At 48.8% G+C, this 12,872-nt stretch overlaps 1 long non-coding RNA gene across 4 annotated transcripts in view; it reads right to left on the reverse strand.

Annotated features, from left to right (window-relative positions):
• Positions 1–501: 501 nt before the first annotated feature.
• The window catches only part of LOC107138830, a 44,074-nt gene continuing 31,703 nt past the window's right edge, over positions 502–12,872 (reverse strand). For 2 of the 4 annotated variants that reach the window (XR_001503060.2, XR_001503056.2), the window contains 2 exons: positions 4,201–6,723; positions 502–4,146 (listed from right to left, as the gene is read on the reverse strand). This is a non-coding gene — a long non-coding RNA (uncharacterized LOC107138830). Of the gene's footprint in view, positions 4,147–4,200; positions 6,724–6,830; positions 9,774–12,872 lie in introns of those variants that run through there. The other 2 variants (XR_007349581.1, XR_007349580.1) reach the window with 2 other exon arrangements.

Genomic DNA, 12,872 nt, shown 5'->3' on the forward strand with positions numbered 1-12,872 from the left:
ATGGTATGACTTTTTAAAAATGACAATGGTTGAGAGAATGTCAAGGGCAGTCTTCCAGGTGGCAGAGCCCTCAATGTTGCAAACTTGGGGGGAAAAAATAAAAACGATCCAAGCCAGTCAACCAAACTGCATGTCCCGATCTTTACTAAAGAAAGAATGCTGCTGTATGCAGCCACTCTGCAGGGTCCGGAGGTGGCTTCAGGCAGTGACTCAGAACAATAATACATAGAAGAAGAAGGGGAGGAGGAGGAGGAGGAGAAAGGGAGGAGGAGGAGGAGGAGGAGAAGGGGCAGGAGGAAGAAAAAGAAGGAGGAAGAGGAGAAGAAAGAGAAGAAGAAACGTGACTCAGTGGATACAGAAAATGTATTTAGTAATGCTCCATATGTGTACAAACTGAGAGAAGAGAGTTTTCTTAACTTGACAAAGATTTTTGCCAAACACTTTCAATCTTACATTTCCAATGAAAAAAATGTGAACACTTTTCTTGTTAAGACAACGAGATAAGAATGCCCATTTTTATTAGTACTAGATAACGTCAGAGGTTCTGGGCAACAGAACAAGGAAAAGAAAACAAAGAGCATAAGAATTAAAGAGGAAGAGATAAAAGCCAACACTGAATGATCACCTACCTAGAAAACCCAAGGAGTTTTTTAAAACATTGCTGCCAAAAAGTCAATATACTGTTATGTTGGTGTCAGTTATCACCAAAGTGCTACATAAATTCAGTGCGATTCCAAACAAAACTTCACTCAGATTTTTTTAGAAGCTCAATAACTTATTTTTTAAATATATAAAGAAATAAAAATCCATGAACATTTAAGTCAATCTTATAAAAGAGAAACAGATGAGTTTCCTTAATAGACATGAAGCCATACTTCCAGGTCGTGGGAATCCGGCACCGAGTCTGGGATAGACAAATAGATGAGTGGGCAGAACAGAGAGCGCAGGGGAAACATGCATTGTGGGAATGTAATGCATATCAGTGACACACAGCACAGGGGAGGATAAATTTAGCAGATGATCTTGGGAAAAGTGGCTCACTCCAGGAAAAAATTTAAATTAGATGTCTATGCCACACCACGTGTGAGAGCAGACTCTATTCAGATTTTTTTAAATGTGACAGATAAAATTATAAAGTTAATAGAAGAAACTAGCATAATATCTCATGAGATGGGTCAGGAATGTCCCTCTGAAACAAGACTCCAAGAGCAGAAACTAATCGATAAAATTCATCACATTAAAACAAAGGATTTGTATTCAAGGAAGGATAAAATGCACCAAATTGTTAGATGACAAAATTGCAATGGCTGAAACTGTCAAGAGAGGCACACGTAGAATATGTAAGAAATGCTTCTAAATTCACTTGGAAAATGTAACAATATAGGACACAGTGGCAAAAGAACATGAACAAGCAAATACGAGCAGAAAAACCCCAAAGCTCAGAAGCACGATTGCCTCAATTTTTTAGTTGGAATCAGAAAAAAAAGAAATGTCAATTTAAACAACTGAAAGAGGAAAAGTGGGATTGGATGTGAGCCAGCCTTTTCCAGTGATCCAGCCTGACTGGTCAAATTAGATGGCAGGCTCCCGAGGAGGCGGAAGTTCTGCGCCTGGGAGGCCAGCCCAGCATCTGGGGTGCACCAATCTCTTCCAAAGGCCGAGCTCTCCTCTCCAGCAAGGCTGAGCGCTGGCGATCCTAGCAGAGCCTTTAGATGTTCCACCTGAGCAGGAGACAAAAATCGGTGTTCTGGGGCTGGGGCTGGGGCTCAGCAGTAGAGCGGTCACCTAGCACATGTGAGGCCCTGGGTTTGATCTCAGGACCACATAGAAATAAAATAAACATATTGTGTCTAACTAACTACAACTAAAAAATAGATATTAAAAAAAATCAGTGTTCTGCGTCCAACATGGAAGGAGCACATCAGGCTCTCAACTGGGATCCTGAGTACGGCACCCTAGCAGCAAAGGTGAATAGACCAGAGACTGACTGGCTTAGGTGAGGACTGACGTCCAGCAATGAACCATCTCAACCCCGTGACCAGCACAGGTGATGTGTTGTCTTTTGGAAGCCAAGGACATGCCAATACCCACAGCCACTTACACGTGGCCTTTACACCATGAGAGTGTTACTAGAGGACAGTGGAGCTCTTTCAAATGAGGAAAGTTGAGCCTGCCAGGAAAACATAGACTTTTAAGTTTGAATATGCCAAAGAGTGTGGATTTGAAATATTAAGCAAAACTTGACAGACTAAAGGAGATGTGCACGGTCACCATGGAACACCTTGCTCAGCAGCCAGGAGACAATCGAGCACCATCTCCGGATCAGGAAGGGGATGGACGGGGCAAGGCTAACCAAAAACCGGACCTCTTTCCTCCCAGCAACTGCAGAATACATATTCTTTTCAAGTTCATGTGGAACCTGTCACCACATTGACAGAGTCCACAAAGTGAGGTTCCAATGAGGTTCCAATTTTCAAACAAATTAACTCATCTGGTATGTTTTCTGTCCATGGTGCATTCAGGCTAGAAAAACAGGAATGGAGAGAGAACTGGACTCCTACCTGCTTGTGAAATGAGCAACATACTTCTAGACAATCCACCAGTGGAAAAAAAGAAGTTATAATCTCAATCAGGAAATGTTTTAAATCAAATGGTCTTTAAAATGCCACAGATCAAAACTCACACGTGACGACTTAGGATATGCTTAGTTTGAGAAACTTACAGCCTTAAATGTATGTATTAAAAAATAAGAAATGTGGGCTGGGGATGTGGCTCAAGCGGTAGCGCGCTCGCCTGGCATGCGTGCGGCCCGGGTTCAATCCTCAGCACCACATACAAAGATGTTGTGTCTGCCAAAAACTAAAAAATAAATAAATAAATATTAAAATTCTCTCTCTCTCTCCCTCTTTCTCTCTTTAAAAAAAAAAAAGAAATGTTTAAGATCAATGCTAGAGATCCATCTCAAGAAGTTCTGAAAAAGAATAGCAAACTAAACAAAGAAAAACTAAAAGAAGGAAGTAATAAAAAGTGCAGGAATTAGCCAAATAAAAATAAATGAAGAGAGAATTGATAAAGACAAAGCTAAATCTTTGAAAATATTGATGAAATCGATGAACCTGGCCCACAGCATTCCAGAAGAAAACAGAGGCCAGAGGAAGACTCACACACACATCAGGAAGTGGAGAAGAGCACCAAAGTTTCTCAAGACATTAAGAGCATCTCAACAGAACATCATAAAACAATGTCATGCCAAAGTAGTTAAAAACCAAGGAAAAAGTTGACAAATTTCCAGGAGAAAACCCAGACCCAAATCAATAGGAAGTATTTTTTCTGGTCACTTAAAAAATGTAATCCATAAATTTTAAGTTATCTACAAAAACAAAACAAAACTCTGCTCCCAAATTATATCACCAATAAATTCTTCAGGGAAAAAAAAAATACTGCTTTTCTGCAAATTATGCCAGAAAATGTAAAAAAAAAAAAAAAAAAAAAAAAGAGAAACACTTTTTAACTCATTTATGGGTCCAGCATAACCTTGATCCCCAAACCTGACAAGGGTGTGACCAAGAAGGAAAGTTACAATTGACTTCACTCCAGCTCCAGCCCAGTGGAGCGCTTATTTATGTTTAAATGGATAGACGACACTGTGTGTTTTCATTGTGCACAACATGCTTTGAAATATCTACGCAGTGTGGTGGCTGTCACCTTCATGGAGCGGGCGCAGAACCTCCTCACTCTCTTCACGTCCTCCTAGGATGCTACCTGTCTCCCCACAGTCACCACATTGATTCCTTCTGTCCACCTGGGTCATTTCTTCAGCCACCACCTTCTCATCTCCCCCAACATCCCAGCCTCTGGCCACCAGCGCTCTGCTGTCTATCTCCATGATGTCCACTCTGCAGGCCCACACCTGGGTGAGATCGTGCGCTCCTTCTCTCTGTGCCTGGCTCAGGTTGTTGTCAATGGCAGAGCTCCACGCTCTCTCGTGTCCGACCAGCCTTCCAGGGCAGCCTTTCACATTTCCTCTCTCCGCTCACCGGGTGCTTTCCCTTCCTGGCTGTTGAGAACACTGTTGCCGTGGACTGGCGCGGACTTCTCTTCAGATCTTGGCTTCATTTCCTTTGAAGGCATGCAGTAGTGGGATTGCTGGGTCATAGGAAGTTATATTGGGAAAAAATTAAGTCAATTAAAAGATGAAACCTGAGTGATTGCCTAAGTTGGTAGGACTCTACAGAGCAGAGCACTCAAGCAGGGCTTGTCTTCTGTGCCCCGCATTACGTCATTTAGAGTGATGTCCCCCAGGTCCCCCTCTGTTGTCACAAACGGCAGGATTTCCTTCTCTTTTTAAGGGTGAAGAACATGCCACCATCTTTTCTGCATTCACCCCGATGAAGCCTCAACTTGTGTATCAGATTCCTCTGCTTCTTTCAGGAAGGGGGCAGTCACCTTGACCTTGGTTAAGGAGATGCCACGTAGAGCACTTAGTACCCTGTGGGAAACCGCATTCTCCAGTTTATACTCTGAATCTATCTGGGCTGCAGTCAGTCCCCCTGTCTGAACGAGGAGGAACACTGTCCCCTGAGAGAAGACCTTGCAACCACAGCATGTCATTCCTAACCAAGCACCCCCCATGCGACCCCTCACAACAGCTTGTCAAGAGTGGACAGCTGCCCTGCTTCACATGCATGGACACAGGCCCAGGAAGTCTGTAATACGTGGAAGGCCACCAGCCAGGACCTGGGGGACCTTGCCTTTGAACTCCAGATGTCAGACTTCAAAGCTGATGTTCTCCCCAACAACAAAGAAAGCCCCCAGCTACCTTCCTAGGAGAAAAAAAAAATCAGTTTTCAAGTCTGAGGTTGACTTTACTGGATCGAGGTGTGATAAGTTGACTGCATTCATGGTCCCAATCTTTTCCTGCTTTTGCAGGTTATTTGCAGCCTCCTCCCACCCACTGAGGGTGAGTGCCAGCCTACATTCTGACTAAGGGTGCAGGCAGCCAGGGCAGAATTACAGCTTCAAATCAGAGCCTGTGCTGCCTTGCATGCTCCCGTTGCCCTCCGACACTTGCACCACTACTACGAGAACCTGTCTGGAGTAGCTTGCCAGGGGACAGGAGGCACACAGCATACAGTCACACTGCCCTGCTCTCCCAAACCAGGGCCAGCCTGGGTCAGCAGCAGCCAGGCCCCCTCAGATGTATCTTCAGATCCACCTGGTTAACCCCAACTTGACTGGATGCACATGAGAAAAGATAGCTCTTGTTGTGTGTTGAAGTTTGGGGAGTTATTTTGTTGTACAACATTAATGTGGCAATTGATAGCAAATACAAGGCAGAATAAATTTTCATTTCACATGGCAAGCAAAATGGTCATTTTCTCTGTCTTACTTAATTTTGCCCCCAGATTGGTACTTAAACTGAACACTAGAGAGAGAACCAGCAGGTGGTGAAGACCTCCTTGGCCAGTTTGGACAGTAACCCTCAGCCAACAGTTTGAGTTCCAAGACCGGCTGCAAAACCCTGGACTTTGTTTTCTCCTGAGCTTTGACAGTTGAGGTTCTTTAGCATTCATTTTTAATAACTGGTTCGTGTTCCCGAGGCCAGTGTCTGAACACAAGTCAATAATTAACCTTGGATTTTTGTAAGGAACACTGAAATTAAAGACAGTTTGGTGGGCTGGGGTTGTGGCTCCGTGGTAGAGCACTTGCCTAGCAAGTGAGAGACACTGGGTTCCATCCTCAGCACCACATAAAAATAAATAAATATAAAGAAAGCCATTTAAAAGAAAAAAAAAGAAGAAGAAGAAGACAGTTTGGTTTATGCAGCATTAATCGTGATGACAAGCAGCCAGGTTGCTGATTACATGAGTCTGGGAAAGAAACACTGACCATCCAAATAAGGGGGATCATTGGGATTCCCTGAACACCTACAGGAGCTGGAAGGGGACACATCCTTGCTACCATGTTAGAAATCTCCCGCTGGGCAGGCAATCACACTGGACTGATGGGACAACAAAGGTCAGCAGGAGATGCTCAGAGACCTCCCCTTGCTCAATCTCCAGAGACAGATACTAAAGCAAGAAAGCACACAGTCAAGGATGAGCTTTGCACCTAGGGAAACCACGCTGCACACAAAACAAGTTTGGCAAAATACCGAGAGCTGCTGTGTCTGGAGACGGGTGCGTGTTATTATGTTGTTCTCTATCTGCACGCACATAAGATTAGTTAATTAAAATGGGCCAGAGCTGCAGGGCTGTGCCCTCAGGGAAGCCACTGGACTTCACAGGCCAGGCCTGGGCCCGCAGTAGAGCCTGCATCTCATGGTGGATTTGCTCATAGGACAAAGGCCTGAGGAATGATGAGTCAAGAAGGCCATGGTCAGATCTCAGGATGTTTCAATTTGTTCTGAGAGCCCGCTCACACTGGCCTCAGTTGTCCGGGTCAATGCTCAGGTGGGCGTCACACCTGGCTTCCCAACGATGCTCAAAAACAAGGCAGGGCTTCAGCAGCCATCCAGGGTGGCCCTTGGGGTACAAAAATCCAGCTCCAAGGAAGGGTGGGGCACAACCCATGAGCCACAGGTAAGACCATTCTTCTTAGAGCTTCAAACAGGTGGCTGGCCAGGAGCCCAATCCTCCCATGGGAGGGTCCCACTGGGACTTGGGTAGGGGAGGTAGCAGCTGGTAGAGGAGGTCGCAGTTTCTGACCTCCCTGGAATGCATTCTGAAAAGAAAGCAAAGATTTATTTCTGTGTTCAATGTGACTTCTGCTCATTTTACAAAAGATTACAATACAGAAAAAAACCAGTAAATGAAGGAGGAAATTATCACCGATGTCTCCGGCAGATCACAAGGCTCCTCCCAGTCTTGCAAATGCCGCATGCATGACGTGAAGACTGTGTTGTGACCTGACTTAACCCCATACAACTCAGCAGAAGTGTTTTTCCAAATGCCTGCCATTCCTAACACCGATGCACCAGAAAAACAAGATTCACTTTGGGAAAAGGATTTTGATAAACTGATCTAGATGGTCATTCCAGAAATAAAGCCAACCGCATCTTCAACTGAAGCAAAGGTGAAGTCTCAGAGAACAAGCCCAGGGACAACTGAGATGAAGGCCGGCTGCTGTTCTGGGCATATCAGTAGGGAATTGCAAACGGATCAACCAACTAGCTAGATGATGCCCAGAACGCCTGAAAACCCATTTTAAGTTTTAAAGGGCTGTCTAGTAAACTTTCCATTCATACTTATGCAAAGCTCTCAAAACTCCTTGGTAAAATGAAGTCTTAAATAAATGTTAAAGTCTGGAAACAATAGTCGGCAGTTTTCGGGGGTTAATAAAGGACAGTCTTTAAGGTACTGAAATTTATCCATTGGAATCACAGTTTCCAAGAGCAGGGACTCAGATGAAAGTGCATTTACTTAGGAAATGTAAATAATATTTCAATGATAACCTGTTGGCATGGCTCACTTATGTACTTGTCAAGAGAACTGTTGGAGGAGGGCGCTCTCCTGGCAGAGTCCACCTTGCTACTGTGCACGGGTGAGTTGGGTGTGGCAGGATCAGCAAGGGCAGAATCCATGCCGGCATCACCCCACGGTCTGGTGAGTGGATTCCCTGTCCTGTGACACGCATAACCGACGGCTGGAAGTTCCTGAATGTGGTTCTCCAGCCGAGCGTTTGAGCATCATGCACGGCTATCATCCTTCATTCCCAGTTCACAGACCAGCTCTCCTTTGAAGATAGCATCCGTGTGAACCGTGGAACCCCCTGGCAGCCCCTTACTCCTCTTGCTGAACTTTTTGATGTCGAGATAGAGAATAAGAAGACATCTAGTCAAAAGTTATGATTTAAATCTGTACATATTCTCTCACCACTCTGAATTTCCTGAACACGCAGGGGTTACTAATAGACAGCTTCACCTGCTCAGAAGCGTCTGTAAAGTCCTGAGGCACGTCCCCTGAGCTCCCCTGGGATGAGCAGTCGGGTCGGCACAACTTGGAGAGTAAGGCCCTGTCTCCGTGTTGGAAGCTGATGGGAGTCACCCCAGACACGTCCAAAGCCACCAAAGCCATCGGTGTGACGAGACCAGTGCGTCTGAGTCCCTCTCAGCCTGCAGCTCTGCCTGCTGGACGTCCCTCTCTACCTGCTGGACGTCCCTCTCTGCCTGCTGGACATGCCTCTCTGCCTGCTGGACGTCCCTCTCTGCCTGCTGGACGTCCCTCTCTGCCTGCTGGACGTCCCTCTCTGCCGCTTCACTCCTCTGCTTCTCTCCAGGCCCTTTGGTCTTTGGCATATTTGCTTTGTTTTCTCTTCCTTATCTCTTCCCACGTCACAGATGGCAGGACAAGAACACAGTGACTCACAGCAGGAGAGTCAATGGCCCTCAGGTGGCCTAGAGGAAGTTCCAGTCAATACTCCTATTTGGAGTGTTTATAAAGTCGCCATGAAGCCTGAATTGGCAAATACCCAACTGTTGAACACTGGGTTGGTGAACAGTAACCACTGCTCCAGAAAAAACACGGGCGAGGCACCTCTGAGCCTCTGGGTCACATTTTGCCAACCCCTCCACACAGGGTATTGTACCGCGCACGTCTCGGCTGAGAGCACCTGTGTGATGGTGTTCCTGAAGCTCTGACCTCGCACCCACAGTGGGCAGCACCGCGAGCCAGGCCTGAACTGGCCTTACCTCACATGTTTCCCCAGGAGGCATGTCACAGCCTTCTGAGCCAGGAACACTAGACAGCCCTTAACACCACACTCGAGGACCTTTTAAACAGTGAAGTCACCAACCCAAGGACAACAACCTGAAGAGCAGGGCCCTAAGGAGACTGTGAAGACGCACTTAGAGTACCCCAGCTGAGACAGGAGGTCATTGGGCACCTTGCTGGACCTCTGCTGGGAAATGCGCATAGGTAACTCTTCGCTGTTGAGTGCCCCCTGCCCAGGGCTGCAGGGGTGCAGGAAGCACTGATGAGGGGTGCAAATACATGAGAGGGCGGATTCACAGATTCACAAATGCAGAGTCTGAGGATAATGGGGTCGGCAGGGGCACGTCTGTCTCCTCTTTGTCCTTGGTCCCTTTACTTGGACAGTCCACTGGAGAAGCAGGTGGCAGCGAGGGGGCTGACAGTTTACACACTGTGCCCTGGAGACAGGGAGGGGCAAGGGCCTCAAGGTCCCAGGGGCAGGAGAACTGCCCCCCCTTTCTCCTGGTGCCGCCTTCTCTCCTGGCTGAACTTCCCCACTCCGTCTGCTGAGGCTGGGCACAAACCCCCTGCACAGCCCAGCCAGAGGCGGGTGTTTGACCCAACCTGAGCCCATCTGCGCCTCTCACCTCCCTCTCTGCCCTAGCCATGAGCCCAGAGGGCAGGGGCAGTGGGAAAGCAGAGTCCTGCGCTCACGGGGAGGGGCCTGGAAGCCCTTGCTGTGTGTGCAGGACGCCACGGGCTCTCAGCTGCCTCTGCTGTCAGCAGAGGAAGGGCGCTCAGGAAAAGGAGGGACGGGGGAGGAGAGAGAAGCCAGTGCAGGCCGACGAGGGCCCAGCCTCTGAAGTGGGCTGTGTCTGAAGACAGCTGACCCCTTACTCCTCTCAGGGAACACATTTAAAAGAGTATTTTTTTTAAGACAAGTAGAGGCTTATTTTGATTTGCTTTACAAACTGATAGTGTACTTTGATCTATACAAGATAAAACAATAGATTGGTTCCATCATTGCATATTAATTATACAGGGAGGGGTCTCATCATACATGCACAGAACATATTCTGACCAGTTTTGCTCTCTCCCCTCCCCTAGCCGCCCCCTCCTGCCTCCCGCCCATCCCTCCCTCTGCCCCGGGGGCTCCCTTCTACCTTCACCACAACCTTTTCTCATTTTCCCCTCTAGCGTCCATGTCCACGTCCACACTGGTCTTTCTGAGACTTATTTCACTTAACATGATGCTCTCCAAATTCACCCATTTTCCTGCAAATGACATAATTTTATATTCTTCATGACAGAGTGAGGCTCCATCCTGGATATTTGCCCTGTTTTCTTTACCCATCCGTCCGTCCACAGGCACCTGGACTGGTCCCCACAGGGCCGGCGTGAACCGTGCTGTGATAGCCGTGGCATGTGTCTGTCTCTGAAGTGTGCCTGCTTCAATTCTTCTGGTAAACACCGGGCAGTGGGATGCTGGGTTTCTGGTGCCTCTATTTGAGTTTCTTGGGGAGCCTCTGGATTGATTATGGCTGTGCTAAGGGTGATTCTCCTGTCAGTTGGAGTTGGACTCCTGCCCTTTGGGGAAAAGGAGAGCACCTGGGTGTCGGCGGGAAGCGTGAGTGGAAGCCACTCCATGGTCCCGAGACCCTTCTCTTTACATCCTCTAGCTTTTCTCTCTTCTCCGCGGGGTCTCCCTTCCCCCTTTATCGCCCATAACATAAGCCTGCAGATTTGGGCCCGTTGTTTGTCATATTTTTGTAATCAAGTTTCCTGTCTGTTTTTCTTATTTCATTAAAACCACAGGAAGCTGATTTCTCCCTGTAAGTCAGGACTGATTTCTTTCCCCGCATCAGTGATCATCCTGTAATTTCTAAATGGGCATTTGGCATCTGTCCACCCACGTGATTAAAAAGGCAAAGCCACTTGATGTCTCCCAGTGTGGGCGGTTGGGCTCTGGACCTGCCGGGCATCCCTCCGTCTGAGGGGACAGGTGGACGCCTGTCCTGCACACCCTGATTCTTCTTTCCTGCAGTTTGGCTTGATCCCCGCCTGCGGCCTGGGGCTCCATTCTGGTGCAGAAGCGCGGGAACAGCCTGGGGAGTGGGCAGCTGCTGCTTCCACTTGCTGCCCGGAGCCGCCAGGCCTCATCAGTGACTCATCAGTGGAGACACATCCCTCTGCACAAGTCGTCACTCCTGAACCAAGGGCTTCTGCTCACCCCGGGGCTGCTTCCCGGCATCTTCACCCCTGAGGGCCCTGGAGGATCTGTGCTGGTCCTCAGAAGATACAGGAGGCCAGTCTAACATACATTTTGTCTTCTTTATTCTCTGACCTGTTTCTTACCAAAGCAGGACAGTAGCCACCACCTGCTGGGCTTCTTTGGGGTGTGTGTATATGTTAGACACATTCATTCAATTAACTCTCATAAGTCCCACAAAGAGCAGGTATGTTTTTCATACTTTGTAGACTAAGTGAAATTCAGAGAGGTCAAGTGCCTTGCCCATTCTCACCCAGCTCAGAAATGACAGCCAGGACTGAGATCCAGCCCTGTCTGACTCCAAGGAACACAAGATTCCCACTACCCTAAACCTGCTGTGGAGTACAGGGAGAATTAGCCCACATTTGCTCTCTGGGGAGGGCTTGGAGGATTCTTGTAGGGATGCAGAGAGTTAATTCTCTAATTACAACTTTCCCCTCGAAGAGGGAGGTCTCTGGACCCAGCCCACCATGGTGCTTGCCCTCGCTCAGCGGCCTGGTCCGTTTCCCGAGCGGCCAAGGCTGTGTGTCCAGGTCCTGTCTGGGCTTGCCCTGTGTCATCCTGTGCAGCAGGCAGGGTGGGCGCCAGAGCCCTGCGTAGACCCAGGCATCAGGGCACCCTGGAAGGCAGGGGCAGTGTCCCTACCTTGCTGGCCCTAGCCGTGTGGGGCTGCCGGATGCTGGATGGTGGCCCACCTGAGGACAGTGGCACTGTCATGGCAACACACAGCAGGCTTCAAAGACAGCTTGAGGCAGAGCGTGAACACCTCGCTTCTTCATATGACTCTACGTGGCTGTGTTGGGGTCTCCACGTTAAATAACATATGCCATAAAGTGAATGGCACCTGTTCCTTTCTACATGCTTAATGTGATTCTCCCCCAAATCTTACACTCTGCATGTGGCCTGTGCTCAAGGCTGAAGCTACATCTCTATTGTTGGGCACCAGGTTAGATGGACAAAACATGGAAGCAAATCGTACACCCGCCATAGAACCTTCTGGGGCTGAGAAGGTCCAGCTGAAATCCAGAGGCAGGAGCCCTCAGGACAGAATGGGGTGCTTTTATGAAATCCCTAAATAACCAGAGAGGATGTTAAAGATACAGTGCTCACAGGAGCGCAGTGGAGAATCTGCAGCCGACTTGAATGAAACACATGGGTAACTTGGGGGGCTGATTAAGGCTGTGAATGGATGGGTGGTGTGGCTTTGAAGTGGACACTCGTGTCCCCCACCACCCCGCAGGCCTGGCCTCTGCTGTCTCCCCTGTGCCTCACTGAAGTAGGTGGAGTGGGCCGGTGGGCTGGCCAGGGAGAGGCACAGCAGGACATCCCAGGGCAGGAAGGGAGGGAGGTTGGTGCCCTCTCTTGGCCCCCACTGCTGGGTCGCCCTGCTCCAGTGGCCCCATTAGAGAGCCACTCTGTGAGCCATAGCCAGTCCCCAAACCTGCTCCCTCAGCCAGGAGCTCCAGCTGACCTAGAACCCTGCCCTCTTCAGGTAAGGCCCTCCTGGTAAGACCCCTCTTACTGACCCCCTTCTGAGGGGACCAACCCGTCCCTGCCAGGCCCCACCCAACGGGTTCAGAGCATAACATAGAAGAACACTTATCCCTCGGGGTGAATTCAATGACCCAAGAGATAGGAAGAAGCCAGACGAGGGCCAACCAAGAAGCAGCCATCACCAGAGACCCTGTGCGGGGCCAGGAGTGGTGGCGTGGTGAAATGGAGGGAAATGCTTCTGAGTCCAGCAGACTCTGGCGTCCACGCACCTGCTCAAGCCCCCGTGTGACCGTTGGCATGTGACCCAACCCTGCTGGCCTCCTCGACCTCGCTTGTAAGAGGGAGAGGTCATGGTTTAGATATAAGGTAGCCTGCCGCAGTCCGGCTGCAGCAAAATAACCGGGGGGGGGGGGGGGGGG

The sequence above is a fragment of the Marmota marmota genome, unplaced genomic scaffold (assembly GCF_001458135.2).
Source record: "Marmota marmota marmota unplaced genomic scaffold, marMar, whole genome shotgun sequence".
In the NCBI taxonomy this organism is placed as follows: Eukaryota; Metazoa; Chordata; class Mammalia; order Rodentia; family Sciuridae; genus Marmota; species Marmota marmota.